Source organism: Scyliorhinus canicula, chromosome 6, assembly GCF_902713615.1.
Source record: "Scyliorhinus canicula chromosome 6, sScyCan1.1, whole genome shotgun sequence".
Taxonomy (NCBI): domain Eukaryota; kingdom Metazoa; phylum Chordata; class Chondrichthyes; order Carcharhiniformes; family Scyliorhinidae; genus Scyliorhinus; species Scyliorhinus canicula.
The window spans coordinates 4,067,317-4,083,455 of record NC_052151.1 but is presented as its reverse complement, the minus strand read 5'-3'; the positions used below and the strand labels follow the sequence as shown (position 1 = coordinate 4,083,455).

Below are 16,139 nucleotides of genomic sequence, written 5' to 3'. Positions count from 1 at the left end.
GACCTGTGGGAGATTGGACATGCGGTCAGTGGGAGGGATGGGTCAGTCATCAATGGAATCACTACTCACGTGTGACAGGCCCCCCGGGTGGAACCCGGTGGTTCCTCACCTCTGCGGCGTCTGCCAGCCTCCGTGTTGGTGACCACCCTGTCCTCGGCCACTCCGTCACCTCCAGGGCCAGCTCTTCGAAGGGGGTGAGCATTCTTAAGTCCTGCACCCCACCACCAGTCTGGGCCCTCTCCCACCGATTGTGGAAGAGCCATACCTGAGCATCGTTAGCCACATATGTGGTTCACAGTGGTGGGGGGAGGGTGTCTGGAGGGAGGTTGGGTGGGGTAGGGGTCGTTGGTGTCTACATACTTGTGATGCCCAGTGTAGGTCATTGACCTTCTTATGGCACTGAAGGATATTAACCTGGTCACGGTTCCCGAGCTGATAGCTGCCGCCACCTCATCCCTTGTAGCACTGGCTGCCTTGTGGCTGACTCTCTGGGACCCTCGGGGGAACAGGACATCCCTCTGGCCTCCACCTCACCTCGGAACCTCCCCAGGCCAGCATCCCCAAATTTTGGGGCTGGTCTCCTCGGCACCATTATTGTGAGTGGACTTGGGTTGGCTGTGCCAGTGCTGCTTCAGTGCTGCTCGACCTTTTGGCAGGGGGCTGGCGAGCGCGGTCTCGGCAAATCAGCTGGTGAATCTTCATTTTGATCAGAAGCCCATGAGGTCTCGTTAAGTGGACCAATTAACTATGAATTGAGCTGCTGGCCACCCTGGGCCGAGTATGGGGCAACTCGAGGCAATTCCAGCTCACTACCGGAGAATTGCAATCCCCTGAATCTACCCCCTGTATCTGCCCTGGGAGTGTTTGATGGGGACAGTGTAGAGGGAGCTTTACTCTGTATCTAACCCCGTGCTGTACCTGTGCTGGGAGTGTTTGATGGGGACAGTGTAGAGGGAGCTTTGCTCTGTATCTAACCCCGTACTGTACCTGTCCTGGGAGTGTTTGATGGGGACAGTGTAGAGGGAGCTTTACTCTGTATCTAACCCCGTGCTGTACCTGTGCTGGGAGTGTTTGATGGGGACAGTGTAGGGGGAGCTTTGCTCTGTATCTAACCCTGTGCTGCATCTGTCCTGGGAGTGTTTGATGGGGACAGTGTGGAGGGAGCTTTACTCTGTATCTAACCCCGTGCTGCATCTGTCCTGGGAGTGTTTGATGGGGACAGTGTGGAGGGAGCTTTACTCTGTATCTAACCCCGTGCTGTACCTGTCCTGGGAGTGTTTCATGGGGACAGTGTAGAGGGAGCTTTACTCTGTATCTAACCCCGTGCTGCATCTGTCCTGGGAGTGTTTGATGGGGACAGTGTGGAGGGAGCTTTACTCTGTATCTAACCCCGTGCTGTACCTGTCCTGGGAGTGTTTGATGGGGACAGTGTGGAGGGAGCTTTACTCTGTATCTAACCCTGTGCTGTACCAGTCCTGCGAGTGTTTGATGGGGACAGTGTAGAGGGAGCTGTACTCTGTATCTAACCCCGTGCTATACCTGTCCTGGGAGTGTTTGATGGGGACAGTGTAGATGGAGCTTTACTCTGTATCTAACCCCGTGCTGTACCAGTCCTGTGAGTGTTTGTTGGGGACAGTGTAAGAACATAGCAACATAAGAACTAGGAGCAGGAGTAGGCCACCTGGCCCCTCGAGCCTGCTCCGCCATTCAATGAGATCATGACTGATCTTTTGTGGACTCAGCTCCACTTTCCGGCCCAAACACCATAACCCTTAATCCCTTTATTCTTCAAAAAACTATCTATCGTTATCTTTAAAACATTTAATGAAGGAGCCTCAACTGCTACACTGGGAGTGCATTCAGCTCACTCTCTACACCGGGAGTGCATTCAGCTCGCTGTCTACACCGGGAGTGCATTCAGCTCGCTGTCTACACCGGGAGTGCACTCAGCTCGCTGTCTACACCGGGAGTGCACTCAGCTCGCGGTCTACACCGGGAGTGCACTCAGCTCGCGGTCTACACCGGGAGTGCATTCAGCTCGCTGTCTACACCGGGAGTGCATTCAGCTCCCTGTCTACACCGGGAGTGCATTCAGCTCGCTGTCTACACCGGGAGTGCATTCAGCTCGCTGTCTACACCGGGAGTGCATTCAGCTCGCTGTCTACACCGGGAGTGCATTCAGCTCGCTGTCTACACCGGGAGTGCATTCAGCTCGCTGTAAGTCAGAGATGCCAGACAATGCTTGGAATACGAGAATTTGCGGGTAATCAAATCATTACAGATCCAGAGATAGGGGGTGATCCCAGGTTAAAGACCATAAGACCATAAGACATAGGAGCGGAAGTAAGGCCATTCGGCCCATCGAGTCCACTCCACCATTCAATCATGGTTGATTTCAACGTCCCGGCCTCCACCGCCCTCTGTGGCAATGAATTCCACAGACCTACCACTCTCTGGCTGAAGAAATTTCTCCTCATCTCTGTTCTAAAGTGACTCCCTTTTATTCTAAGGCTGTGCCCCCGCGTCCTAGTCTCCCCTGCTAATGGAAACAACTTCCCTACGTCCATCCTATCCAAGCCATTCATTATCTTGTAAGTTTCTATTAGATCTCCCCTCAACCTCCTAAACTCCAATGAATATAATTAGAACATAGAACATAGAACATAGAACGATACAGCGCAGTACAGGCCCTTCGGCCCTCGATGTTGCACCGACATGGAAAAAAAAAACTAAAGGCCATCTAACCTACACTATGCCCTTATCATCCATATGCTTATCCAATAAATTTTTAAATGCCCTCAATGTTGGCGAGTTCACTACTGTTGCAGGTAGGGCATTCCACGGCCTCACCACTCTTTGCGTAAAAAACCCACCTCTGACCTCTGTCCTATATCTATTACCCCTCAATTTAAGGCTATGTCCCCTCGTGCTAGCCACCTCCATCCGCGGGAGAAGGCTCTCGCTGTCCACCCTATCTAACCCTCTGATCATTTTGTATGCCTCTATTAAGTCACCTCTTAACCTTCTTCTCTCTAACGAAAACAACCTCAAGTCCATCAGCCTTTCCTCATAAGATTTTCCCTCCATACCAGGCAACATCCTGGTAAATCTCCTCTGCACCCGTTCCAAAGCTTCCACGTCCTTCCTATAATGAGGCGACCAGAACTGTACGCAATACTCCAAATGCGGCCGTACCAGAGTTTGGTACAGCTGCATCATGACCTCATGGCTCCGGAACTCAATCCCTCTACCAATAAAGGCCAACACACCATAGGCCTTCTTCACAACCCTATCAACCTGGGTGGCAACTTTCAGGGATCTATGTACATGGACACCGAGATCCCTCTGCTCATCCACACTACCAAGAATTTTACCATTAGCCAAATATTCCGCATTCCTGTTATTCTTTCCAAAGTGAATCACCTCACACTTCTCCACATTAAACTCCATTTGCCACCTCTCAGCCCAGCTCTGCAGCTTATCTATGTCCCTCTGTAACCTGCAACATCCTTCCGCACTGTCTACAACTCCACCGACTTTAGTGTCGTCTGCAAATTTACTCACCCATCCTTCTGCGCCCTCCTCTAGGTCATTTATAAAAATGACAAACAGCAACGGCCCCAGAACAGATCCTTGTGGTACGCCACTCGTAACTGAACTCCATTCTGAACATTTCCCATCAACTACCACTCTCTGTCTTCTTTCAACTAGCCAATTTCTGATCCACATCTCTAAATCACCCTCAATCCCCAGCCTCCGTATTTTCTGCAATAGCCGACCGTGGGGAACCTTATCAAACGCTTTACTGAAATCCATATACACCACATCAACTGCTCTACCCTCGTCTACCTGTTCAGTCACCTTCTCAAAGAACTCGATAAGGTTTGTGAGGCATGACCTACCCTTCACAAAACCATGCTGACTATCCCTAATCATATTATTCCTATCTAGATGATTATAAATCGTATCTTTTATAATCCTCTCCAAGACTTTACCCACCACAGACGTTAGGCTCACCGGCCTATAGTTACCGGGGTTATCTCTACTCCCCTTCTTGAACAAAGGGACCACATTTGCTATCCTCCAGTCCTCTGGCACTATTCCTGTAGCCAATGATGACCTAAAAATCAAAGCCAAAGGCTCAGCAATCTCTTCCCTGGCTTCCCAGAGAATCCTAGGATAAATCCCATCCGGCCCCGGGGACTTATCTATTTTCACCTTGTCCAGAATTGCCAACACTTCTTCCCTACACACCTCAATGCCATCTATTCTAATAGCCTGGGTCTCAGCATTCTCCTCCTCAATATTATCTTTTTCTTGAGTGAATACTGACAAAAAGTATTCATTTAGTATCTCGCTTATCTCCTCAGCCTCCACACACAACTTCCCACCACTGTCCTTGACTGGCCCTACTCTTACCCTAGTCATTCTTTTATTCCTGACATACCTATAGAAAGCTTTTGGGTTTTCCTTGATCCTACCTGCCAAAGACTTCTCATGTCCCCTCCTTGCTCGTCTCAGCTCTCTCTTTAGATCCTTCCTCGCTTCCTTGTAACTATCAAGCGCCCCAACTGAAACTTCACGCCTCATCTTCACATAGGCCTCCTTCTTCCTCTTAACAAGAGATTCCACTTCTTTGGTAAACCACGGTTCCCTCGCTCGACCCCTTCCTCCCTGCCTGACTGGTACGTACTTATCAAGAACATGTAATAGCTGTTCCTTGAACAAGCTCCACATATCCAGTGTGCCCAACCCTTGCAGCCTACTTCTCCAACCAACACATCCTAAGTCATGTCTAATGGCATCATAATTGCCCTTCCCCCAGCTATAACTCTTGCTCTGCGGGGTATACTTATCCCTTTCCATCACTAACGTAAAGGTCACCGAATTGTGGTCACTGTCTCCAAAGTGTTCACCTACCTCCAGATCTAACACCTGGCCTGGTTCATTACCCAAAACCAAATCCAAAGTGGCCTCACCTCTTGTTGGCCTGTCAACATATTGTGTCAGAAAACCCTCCTGCACACATTGTACAAAGAACGACCCATCCAATGTACTCGAACTATATCTTTTCCAGTCAATATTAGGAAAGTTAAAGTCTCCCATAACAACTACCCTGTTACTTTCGCTCTTTTCCAGAATCATCTTCGCCATCCTTTCCTCTACATCTCTAGAACTATTAGGTGGCCTATAGAAAACTCCCAACAGGGTGACCTCTCCTTTCCTGTTTCTAACCTCAGCCCATACTACCTCGGAAGAAGAGTCCCCATCTTGCATCCTTTCTACCACCGTAATACTGTCCTTGACTAGCAGCGCCACACCTCCCCCTCTTTTGCCCCCTTCTCTGACCTTACTAAAGCACCTAAACCCCGGAACCTGCAACAACCATTCCTGTCCCTGCTCTATCCATGTCTCTGAAATGGCCACAACATCGAAGTCCCAGGTACCAACCCATGCTGCCAGTTCCCCTACCTTATTTCGTATACTCCTGGCATTGAAATAGACACACTTCAAACCACAGACCTGAACACTGCCGCCCTCCTGCGAAGTCAAAACTGTGCTCCTGACCTCTCTACTCTCAATCTCTCGCACCCCAAAACTACAATCCAGGTTCCCATGCCCCTGCTGAATTAGTTTAAACCCCCCCAAAGAGTACTAACAAATCTCCCCCCCAGGATATTGGTGCCCCTCAGGTTCAGATGTAGACCATCCTGTCTATAGAGGTCCCACCTTCCCCAGAAAGAGCCCCAGTTATCCAGAAATCTAAATCCCTCCCGCCTGCACCATCCCTGTAGCCACGTGTTTAATTGCTCTCTCTCCCTATTCCTCATCTCACTATCACGTGGCACGGGCAACAACCCAGAGATAACAACTCTGTTTGTTCTCGCTCTGAGCTTCCATCCTAGCTCCCTAAAGGCCTGCCTGACATCCTTGTCCCCTTTCCTACCTATGTCGTTAGTGCCAATGTGGACTACGTCTGAATACAGGAGGGAGATAGAGAACTTAGTGGAGTGGTGCAACGACAACAATCTCTCCCTTAATGCCAGCAAAACTAAAGAGCTGGTCATCGACTTCAGGAAGCAAAGTACTGTACACACCCCTGTCAGCATCAACGGAGCCGAGGTAGAGATGGTGAGCAGTTTCAAATTCCTAGGGGTGCACATCACCAAAAATCTATCCTGGTCCACTCATGTCGACGCTATCACCAAGAAAGCACAACAGCGCCTTTACTTCCTCAGGAAACTAAGGAAATTTGGCATGTCCACATTAACCCTTACCAACTTTTACAGATGCACTATAGAGAGCATCCTCTCGGGCTGCATCACAGCCTGGTATGGCAACTGCTCGGCCCAGGACCGCAAGGAACTTCAGAGAGTCGTGAATACCGCCCAGTCCATCACACGAACCTGCCTCCCATCCATTGATTCCATCTACACCTCCCGCTGCTGGGGGAAAGCAGGCAGCATAATCAAGGATCCCTCCCACCCGGCTTACTCACTTTTCCAACTTCTTCCATCGGGCAGGAGATTCAGAAGTCTGAGAACACGGACGAACAGACTCAAAAACAGCTTCTTCCCCACTGCCACCAGACTCCTAAATGACCCTTTTATGGACTGTCCTCATTAACACTACACCCTGTCTGCTTCATCCGATGCCAATGCTTATGTAGTTACATTGTATATCTTGTGTTGCCCTATTATGTATTCTCATGTATTTTCTTGAATTCTGTTCAATTCCCTTTTCTTCCCATGTACTGAATGATCTGTTGAGCTGCTTGCAGAAAAATACTTTTCACTGTACCTCGGCACACGTGACAATAAACAAATCCAATCCAATCCAATCCAATCCCACGATCCTCAGACGTTCATCGTATGTTAGGCCTACCATTCCTGGGATCATCCGTGTGAATCTCCGCTGGACCCGCTCCAGTGCCAGTATGTCCTTCCTGAGGTGTGGGGCCCAAAATTGCTCACAGTATTCTAAATGGGGCCTAACTAGTGCTTTATAAAGCCTCAGAAGTACATCCCTGCTTTTATATTCCAAGCCTCTTGAGATAAATGACAACATTACATTTGCTTTCTTAATTACGGACTCAACCTGCAAGTTTACCTTTAGAGACTCCTGGACTAGGACTCCCAAGTCCCTTTGCACTTTAGCATTATGAATTTTGTCACCGTTTAGAAAATAGTCCATGCCTCTATTCTTTTTTCCAAAGTGCAAGACCTCGCACTTGCCCACGTTGAATTTCATCAGCCACTTCTTGGACCATTCTCCTAAACTGTCTAAATCTTTCTGCAGCCTTCCCACCTCCTCAATACTACCTGCCCCTCCACCTATCTTTGTATCATCGGCAAACTTGGCCAGAATTCCCCCAGTCCCGTCGTCTAGATCGTTAATATATAAAGAGAACAGCTGTGGCCCCAACACTGAACCCTGCGGGACACCACTTGTCACCGGTTGCCATTCCGAAAAAGAACCTTTTATCCCAACTCTCTGCCTTCTGTCTGACAGCCAATCGTCAATCCATGTTAGTACCTTGCCTCGAATACCATGGGCCCTTATTTTACTCAGCAGTCTCCCGTGAGGCACCTTGTCAAAGGCCTTTTGGAAGTCAAGATAGATAACATCCATTGGCTCTCCTTGGTCTAAACTATTTTGTTATCTCTTCAAAGAACTCTAACAGGTTTGTCAGGCACGACCTCCCCATACTAAATCCATGCTGACTTGTCCTAATCCGACCCTGCACTTCCAAGAATTTAGAAATCTCATCCTTAACGATGGATTCTAGAATTTTGCCAACAACCGAGGTTAGGCTAATTGGCCTATAATTTTCCATCTTTTTTCTTGTTCCCTTCTTGAACAGGGGGGTTACAACAGCGATTTTCCAATCCTCTGGGACTTTCCCTGATTCCAGTGACTTTTGAAAGATCATTACTAACGCCTCCACTATTTCTTCAGCTATCTCCTTTAGAACTCTAGGATGTAGCCCATCTGGGCCCGGAGATTAATCAATTTTCAGACCTTTTAGTTTCTCTAGCACTTTCTCCTTTGTGATGGCAACCATATTCAACTCTGCCTCCTGACTTTCCTGAATTGTTGGGATATTACTCATGTCTTCTACTGTGAAGACTGACGCAAAGTACTTATTAAGTTCCCAAGCTGTTCCAAAAAGCCATCCTGTAAACATTCAATGAATTCCCTTTCTTTGGGTCCACTGGCAACATTATTTACCCAGTCCACCTGCATATTGAAGTCCCCCATGATCACTGTGACCTTGCCTTTCTGACATGCCCTTTCTATTTCGTGGTGCATTTTGTGCCCCTGGTCCTGACCACTGTCAGGAGGCCTGTACATAACTCCCATTATGGTTTTTTTGCCTTTGTGGTTCCTCAACTCTACCCACACAGACTCCACATCGTCTGACCCTATGTCGTTTAGTGCTATTGGATTTAATTTCATTTCTAATTAACAAGGCAACCCCGCCCCCTCTACCCACCTCTCTGTCTTTTCGATAGGTTGTAAATCCCTGGATGTTTAACTGCCAGTCCTGAACCCCCTGCAACCACGTCTCTGTGATGCCTACCACATCATACCTGCCAGTCATAATCTGGGCCACAAGCTCATCTACCTTGTTCCGTACACTGCGGGCATTTAAATATAGCACCTTTAATTCCCTATTGACTGTCCCTTTTTGTTTTCTTAGTGTGGTGGACCTTGGTTTACTGAGCCTTTCCATACACTGTCATATTTTGTGAGATGGGGACTATCGTAACCTCTCCTGAGCTCTGTCTTTTCGTGATTTTTTGTAATCCTAAGCAGCTACGCTTCCCACTGATTCCTTCACCTCTTGGTTCCCTGACTTTCCCTTCCCCCCCAATCTCTAGTTTAAAGTCCTATTGACCACCCTATTTACTCTTTTCGCCAGAACACTGGTCCCAGCTCGGTTCAGGTGGAGACCATCCCAACGGTATAGGTCCCGTTGTGAATTGGTGTGAAGAGGTGTGAATTGTCTCAAGCCAGGACAGTTGGTAGGATTTTGCAAGTTCAGGCCTGATGGTGGGGGGTGGATGTAATGCGACATGAATCCAAGATCCCGGTTGAGGCCGCACTCATGCGTGCAGAACTTAGATATAAATTTTTGCTCGGCAATTCTACGTTGTCGCGCGTCCTGATGACCGCCTTGGAGAACGCTTACCCGGAGATCAGAGGTTGAATGGCCTTGACTGCTGAAGTGTTCCCCGACTGGAAGAGAACATTCCTGCCTGGTGATTGTCGCACGATGTTCGTTCATTCGTTGTCACAGTGTCTGCATGGTCTCGCCAATGTACCACGCTTCGGGACATCCTTTCCTGCAGCGTATGAGGTAGACTACATTGGTCGAGTTGCACGAGTATGTGCCGCGTACCTGTTGGGTGGTGTTTCCACGTGTAATGGTGTTATCCATGTCGATGATCTGGCACGTCTTGCAGAGATTGCCCTGGCAGGGTTGTGTGGTGTCGTGGTCGCTGTTCTGAAGGCTGGGTAATTTGCTGCAAACAATGGTTTGTTTGAGGTTGCGCGGCTTTTTGAACGCCAGGAGTCCAACGCCGGCATCTCCACATCATGGCTACCATCTTTATTACATGTTTTCCCACACGTATCTCATACGGCACAGGTCCTGTCCTGCCCTCGACCATTCCTGCTACCCATGTGGGGCTATTCGCATAATTTCTGACCCATACCTTTTCAGCCGCGTTGAACTGCCTTTCTTGGTGAGTGTTGTCGTGGCTCCTGCGTTGGGCCTCTTGGTGTCGCTCTATTCTGCCACCTAAATTCGGGAATCGTAAACTCAGCCGGGTTCGGAGTTGTCTGCACATGAGTAGCTCCGCCGGTGCTGGTGTGGTGTTGTTCTGTAGTCAAATAGCCAGCGCGACAGTTTGGTGTCCAATGCAATGATGCTGCTGACTGTTTCTTCAACCCGACTTTTAAGGTCTGGACAGCTCTCTCTGCCAAACCATTCGATGCCGGGTGGTAGGGTGCCGTCCTTATGTGCCGAATGCCATTTTACTTCAATTTTGTGAAGTCCTGGCTGGTGAAAACTGATCCATTGTCCGAAACACCTCCGGGATACCATGAGTTGCGAACGAGGTGTGAAGTTTAGCTCACCAGGCTAAATCGCTGGCTTTTAAAGCAGACCAAGCAGGCCAGCAGCACGGTTCGATTCCCGTACCAGCCTCCCCGGACAGGTGCCGGAATGTGGCGACTAGGGGCTTTTCACAGTAACTTCATTGAAGTCTACTCATGACAATAAGCGATTTTCATTTCATTTTCATTTCAAGTTTTTCAGTGGTAGCTGTTGAATTTGCAGAGTTCATTTTGTAGACATCTAGCCATTTGGAATGGGCTTCTACTATTACAAAAAACATTGAACCCATAAACGGGCCTGTAAAATAGACATGAAGTCGTGACCATGGTCTACCTAACCATTCCCATGGGTGCAGCGGGGCTGCCGGTGGCACCTTCTACCCTTGTCGGCATTCTTGGCACCCACCTACCAATGCCCCTATGACTATGTCCAGGCCCCGCCACCAGACATATCTACTGGCCAGCATCCTCATTTTTGACTCTCCAAGGTGGCCATGATGTAGTTCAGCCAGTATGGCTCGACGGCCTTGACTTGGAACTATTACTCGAGTCCCTCCCCCCCCCCCCATAGCAGTATCCTATCTTCCACGGTGATCTGCTCTCTTCTGCTCCAGTAAGGGTGGAATTCCACCTGGACCTGTCTTTCCATCTCCCCGTTCACACCATGTGTTTTAGTTTTGATAAAACTGGGTCCCTTTGAGTCCACAAACGGATGTTTTGTGCAGCCACTGGTAGGGTGTCCAGGAAATGTAACGTTATCAACGTTTCCTCTATTTTGGGTACTAATGGCGGGGTGTCCGGTAATGGCAGCCTGCTTAGTGCATTGGCATTTGCCACCCGGGTTCCTGGCCGATGCTCCAGTTGATACTGGTACGCCTCCAGTAGTAGGGCCCAGCATTAGATCGGGGCCGAAGCTATTGGTGGCACCGCTTTGTCTTCTTTCAGCAAACCCAGCAATGGCTTGTGGCCTGTGATTATAGTGAATTTCCGCCCGGAGAAATACTGGTGACATTTCTACACCACAAAGATCACAACCAGTCCTTCCTTTTTAATTTCGGCGTATTTTCGTTCTGCTGCTGCTAACGCCCTGGAAGCAAACGCTATTGGCTGTTCCTGTCTGCTTTGCCCTCCGTGTGCCAAAACTGCACCAACACCATATGGAGAGGCCTCGCACATGAGCACCAACTCTTTCCTGGGGTCGTAGTGTGCCAAGGAGAGCTTTTCTTTGATCTTCCTGAAAGCCATGTCTTGACGGGCGACCACTCCCAGGCTTGTCCCTATTTTAGTAATTGGGGTAGGGGATGCAAGATGGAAGCTCTGTTCTGTATGAACTTTCCGTAGTAAGTCACCAATCCTAAAAAAGATCTTAACTCCTGGATTGTGGTGGTGGCTGGGGCATCTTTAATCGCCCTCACCCAACCAGCCAAAGGATGTAGCCCTGACTTGTCAACCTTGTACCCCAGATAGGTTACGTGAGGTGCTAGAAAAACACATTTCTCCCTCTTTAGGCGCACGCCTGCTGCTGAAAACCTCCTAAGGACTTACTCCAGGTTGTGCAGGTTTCTGCCCTTGTTTTTCCCGTAATGAGGATGTTGTCCAGGTAAATGATGACCTATGTCAGGGGGATGTGAACCGTGTGGCAGGGGGGATGGGAACCGATGCAGGAAGTTGGAAGGTAGTAAAACAGGGACAGAAGCAAAAGGAAGTAAGGGGAAAAGTGCAAGGCAGAGAAGACATAGTCAAAAATCTAAAAGGGCGACAGTACAAGGTACAGTGACTGAGGGGAGATCAGTGAATAGGCCCAGTAATAACAAAAGGAATAAAACTGGAGATGTTAAGATTGAAAACAGAGGTAAAAAAACCAACATAAGTGTACTTTACCTGAATGCTCGTAGTATTTGGAATAAAGTAAATGAGTTGATGGCACAAATCATCGTAAATGACTATGATTTAGTGGCCATTACTGAAACATGGTTAAAGGATGGTCACGACTGGGAGTTAAATATCCAAGGGTATCAAATTATTCGGAAGGACAGAGTGGATGGCTTTTGCGAGTGGGCCTGGTTAACTTAGTATCCGAGTCATTCCTGAGGGTGGCTATGCAGTTGCCTATCCCCCAATGGTAGTCCCTTAACTCAGTTGCACTGGTGTGGCCGTCTACCTCCATCAGAATACCCTATAACTCATGTGCTCCACTTGCCGCTTTTCTGAGGACAAAGCCAGCTGCAATGCTTGTTTACAATCCAGCTCGGCCTCTGCTAACAGACGTTTCTGTATTGCTAAATTATTTATTCCGCACACCAACCGGTCGAGGAGCATCTTATTTAGCGTCAGGCCAAATTCACAAGCCTCTACAAATCGTCTTAATCTTGTTAAAAAATTAGTGACTGACTCCCCGTGTCTCAGAATGCTGAGTAAAACTGGCACCTTCACAGGATCAGAGATGGCATAGGGTCATAGTACTCCTTTACTAAGTCCATCGGTTCCTGGAGAGTTTTCATGTCCGGTGCCTCTGGAAAAGTGAGACTGCGCATAATGGCAAAGGCTGCTGGCCCACACGCGGTCAGCAGAATGACCCGTTGCTTTTCATCCAGAATTATATTGTTTCCCTCTAAAAAAGTACTTCATCCGCTCTACATATTGGGCCCAGTCATCCACTGCAGGGTCAAAAGAGTCCAACTTCCCGAATAAAGGCATTATGCCTGTCAGTGGCTTACCCTCAATATGTGGCAGCTGCTATTGAGCAGGCTCCTTCGGGTCGTTCCGTTTTCCTCATCGCCACTGTAATAAGTCCACAGAGGCAGAAGTCCCTTCAGCAGAATTACTTTTATTTATAAAACCAGCAGCTGAACAACAACAACCATTCCGTCTGCTGTCTACACTGGGAGTGCAGAGGATCTGACACTCCCTGTTATATACAGAGAAAGGGGTTCCCTGATTGGGCCACTAATCAGGCAACTCATATTCCAATTGGCCAATCTCAAAGGCCTGGTCTAAGTCATTGCATGTATCTAACCCTGTGCTGTACCTGGCCTGGGAGTATTTGATGGGGACAGTGTAGAGGGAGCTTTACTCTGTATCTAACCCCGTGCTGTACCTGTCCTGGGAGTGTTTGATGGGGACAGTGTAGAGGGAGCTTTACTCTGTATCTAACCCTGTGCTGTACCTGGCCTGGGAGTATTTGATGGGGACAGTGTAGAGGGAGCTTTACTCTGTATCTAACCCCGTGCTGTACCTGGCCTGGGAGTGTTTGATGGGGGCAGGGTAGAGGGAGCTTTACTCTGTATCTAACCCCGTGCTGTACCTGTCCTGGGAGCGTTTGATGGGGACAGTGTAGAGGGAGCTTTACTCTGTATCTCACCCCGTGCTCTACGTGTCCTGGGAGTGTTTGATGGGTACAGTGTCAAGGGAGCTTTACTCTGTATCTAACCCCGTGCTGTACCTGTCCTGGAAGTCAATGATGGGGACAGTGTAGAGGGAGCTTTACTCTGTATCTAACCCCGTGCTGTACCTGTCCTGGGAGTGTTTGATGGGGACAGTGTAGAGGGAGCTTTACTCTGTATCTAACCCCATGCTGTACCTGTCCTGGGAGTGTTTGATGGGGACAGTGTAGAGGGAGCTTTACTCTGTATCTAACCCCGTGCTGTACCTGGCCTGGGAGTGTTTGATGGGTACAGTGTAGAGGGAGCTTTACTCTGTATCTGTATCTAACCCCATGCTGTACCTGTCCTGGGAGTGTTTGATGGGGACAGTGTAGAGGGAGCTTTACTCTGTATCTAACGCTGTGCTGTACCTGCCCTGGGAGTGTTTGATTGGGACAGGGTAGAGGGAGCTTTACTCTGTATCTAACCCCGTGCTGTACCTGGCCTGGGAGTGTTTGATGGGTACAGTGTAGAGGGAGCTTTACTCTGTATCTAACCCCGTGCTGTACCTGTCCTGGGAGTGTTTGATGGGGACAGTGTAGAGGGAGCTTTACTCTGTATCTAACCCCGTGCTGTACCTGTCCTGGGAGTGTATGATGGGGACAGTGTAGAGGGAGCTTTACTCTGTATCTAACCCCGTGCTGTACCTGTCCTGGGAGTGTTTGATGGGGACAGTGTAGAGGGAGCTTTACTCTGTATCTAACCCCGTGCTGTACTGTCCTGAGAGTGTTTGATGTTTTCAGCGGAATGCATTTCATTTCCAAGCTTCATTGTCTAAATGCGGATTTAAAGTGTTTTTATAAACCAATCGGGACTGAAATGGAAAGGAGGTGTGAAAGATCTCACTTGACTGTGAAGAACACGTCCTTTTGCAGTGAGAAAGACCAACGTGCGTTTTATTCTCAACAGTTGCCTCATTTTACTTCCTGCTCTATAAATCGTGTTTCTCTCCAGTGAGTTGTATTTCTATAGACTGACAGCCAGTACTTGCTGGGGATGATGAGAACATCATGTTCTGCATCAGTACAAGTATTGCAGCAGGAAATGAGACAGTTTAATTGCTCATGTGGTGATTATTCTCTGAGGAAATGATGATTTACTTTCCCACACAGGTCACTCAGCGAAAAAGATCAATCCTCTGATCCCATGAGAGCTTTGCTGGTGTCTGCTGTTCACCAGCCGTAGAATCATTTGAATATATATCCGCATACATTTCTTATATTTGTGCACATGCTTTAATTATTTGAAATCTTTACAATACATTAGACTGTATTAATCCAGTTGCTGTTCTGTAAACTGCACAATAGGATCAACAGGAGGTAATTCCAAGTGATCTATTTTGCAGAGACGAACCTGGTAGAAGAACATATTGAAAAAGAGCAGCTTTTTTTTCTATAATTTTGAAGTGCCCAAATTATATTTCCAATTAAGGGGCAATTTAGTGTGGCCAATCCACCTAGCCTGCACAACATTGGATTGTGGGGGTGAGACCCACACGGACATGGGGAGAATGTGCAAACTCCACATTCAGTGACCCGGGGCCGGGATCGAACTCAGGCCCTCGGCGCCGCGTGGCAGTAGTGCTAACCACTGCGCCACTGTGCTGCCCGAAAGAGCAGTTATTTATGGAGAATGACCCACGGCATTTCATAAAGCAGGAAAGGTGCATGGAAATTGTCCAGAATTTTCAGGTTCCTCCCGCAGATCCATAGGTTCCCCTAGAATCCCTCAGTGGCAGAAGGGGGCCTTTTGGCCCATCTGGTCTGTACCGACCCTCTCTCTGAAAGAACACCCTGCCTAGGCCCACTTCCCCATCCTATCCCGGTAACCACACCTAACTGTGGGAGGAAACAGACCCTGCAGCTGTAAGGCAGTGGTGCTAACCATTGTGCCACCATGTCGGCCACAGTGCGACTTGTCACCTCCGCAAGATCAGACCGGCTGCTCAGAGCTGGATTTACAATGAAACTCAGCCTAGCCACAAGGCCCTGAACAATATGGCGGGGGTGGGGGGAGCGGGGGGAGAATACCGGCAGTGCCATTGGCCCTCAGTCAGAGTGTGATAACTCTTCATTCGCTGATAGCTCTGTCATCAGGCGATGCAGAGCGACCTCAGACTCTGATGGGCCGAGTTCCCTCAGAGCAGGAAAACAGACTGGCCTAATGTCGAGGCGTGTGAGGAATCAGAGACGACTATGCTAGCATTTAGATTTAGATTTATTGTCATGTGTACTGAAGCACAGTGAAAAATATTGTTTTTCGTACAGTTCAGACAGATTGTTCCATACATGAAAAACATAGGACATACAATAAATACACAATACATAGACACAGACATCAGGTGAAGCACAAGGTGTGTAGTACTACTCAGTAGAGAAGATGGGAGAGAGATCGGTTCAGCCCATAAGAGGGTCATTTAGGAGTCTGGGAACAGCGGGGAAGAAGCTGTTTTTGAACATGTTCGTGCGTGATCTCAGACTTTTGTATCTTTTGCCCAATGGAAGAACAAAGAACAATATAACACAGGAACAGGCCATTCGGCCCTCCAAGCGTGCGCCGATCACGTGTCCTATCTAGAACAACCGCCTATAT

At 48.5% G+C, this 16,139-nt stretch overlaps 1 protein-coding gene across 1 annotated transcript in view; it reads left to right on the top strand.

Moving 5' to 3' along the window:
* LOC119966916 (dynein heavy chain 14, axonemal-like) overlaps window positions 1-16,139 on the top strand; it is a 1,122,002-nt gene that overhangs the window by 622,240 nt on the left and 483,623 nt on the right. The window lies entirely within an intron of this gene.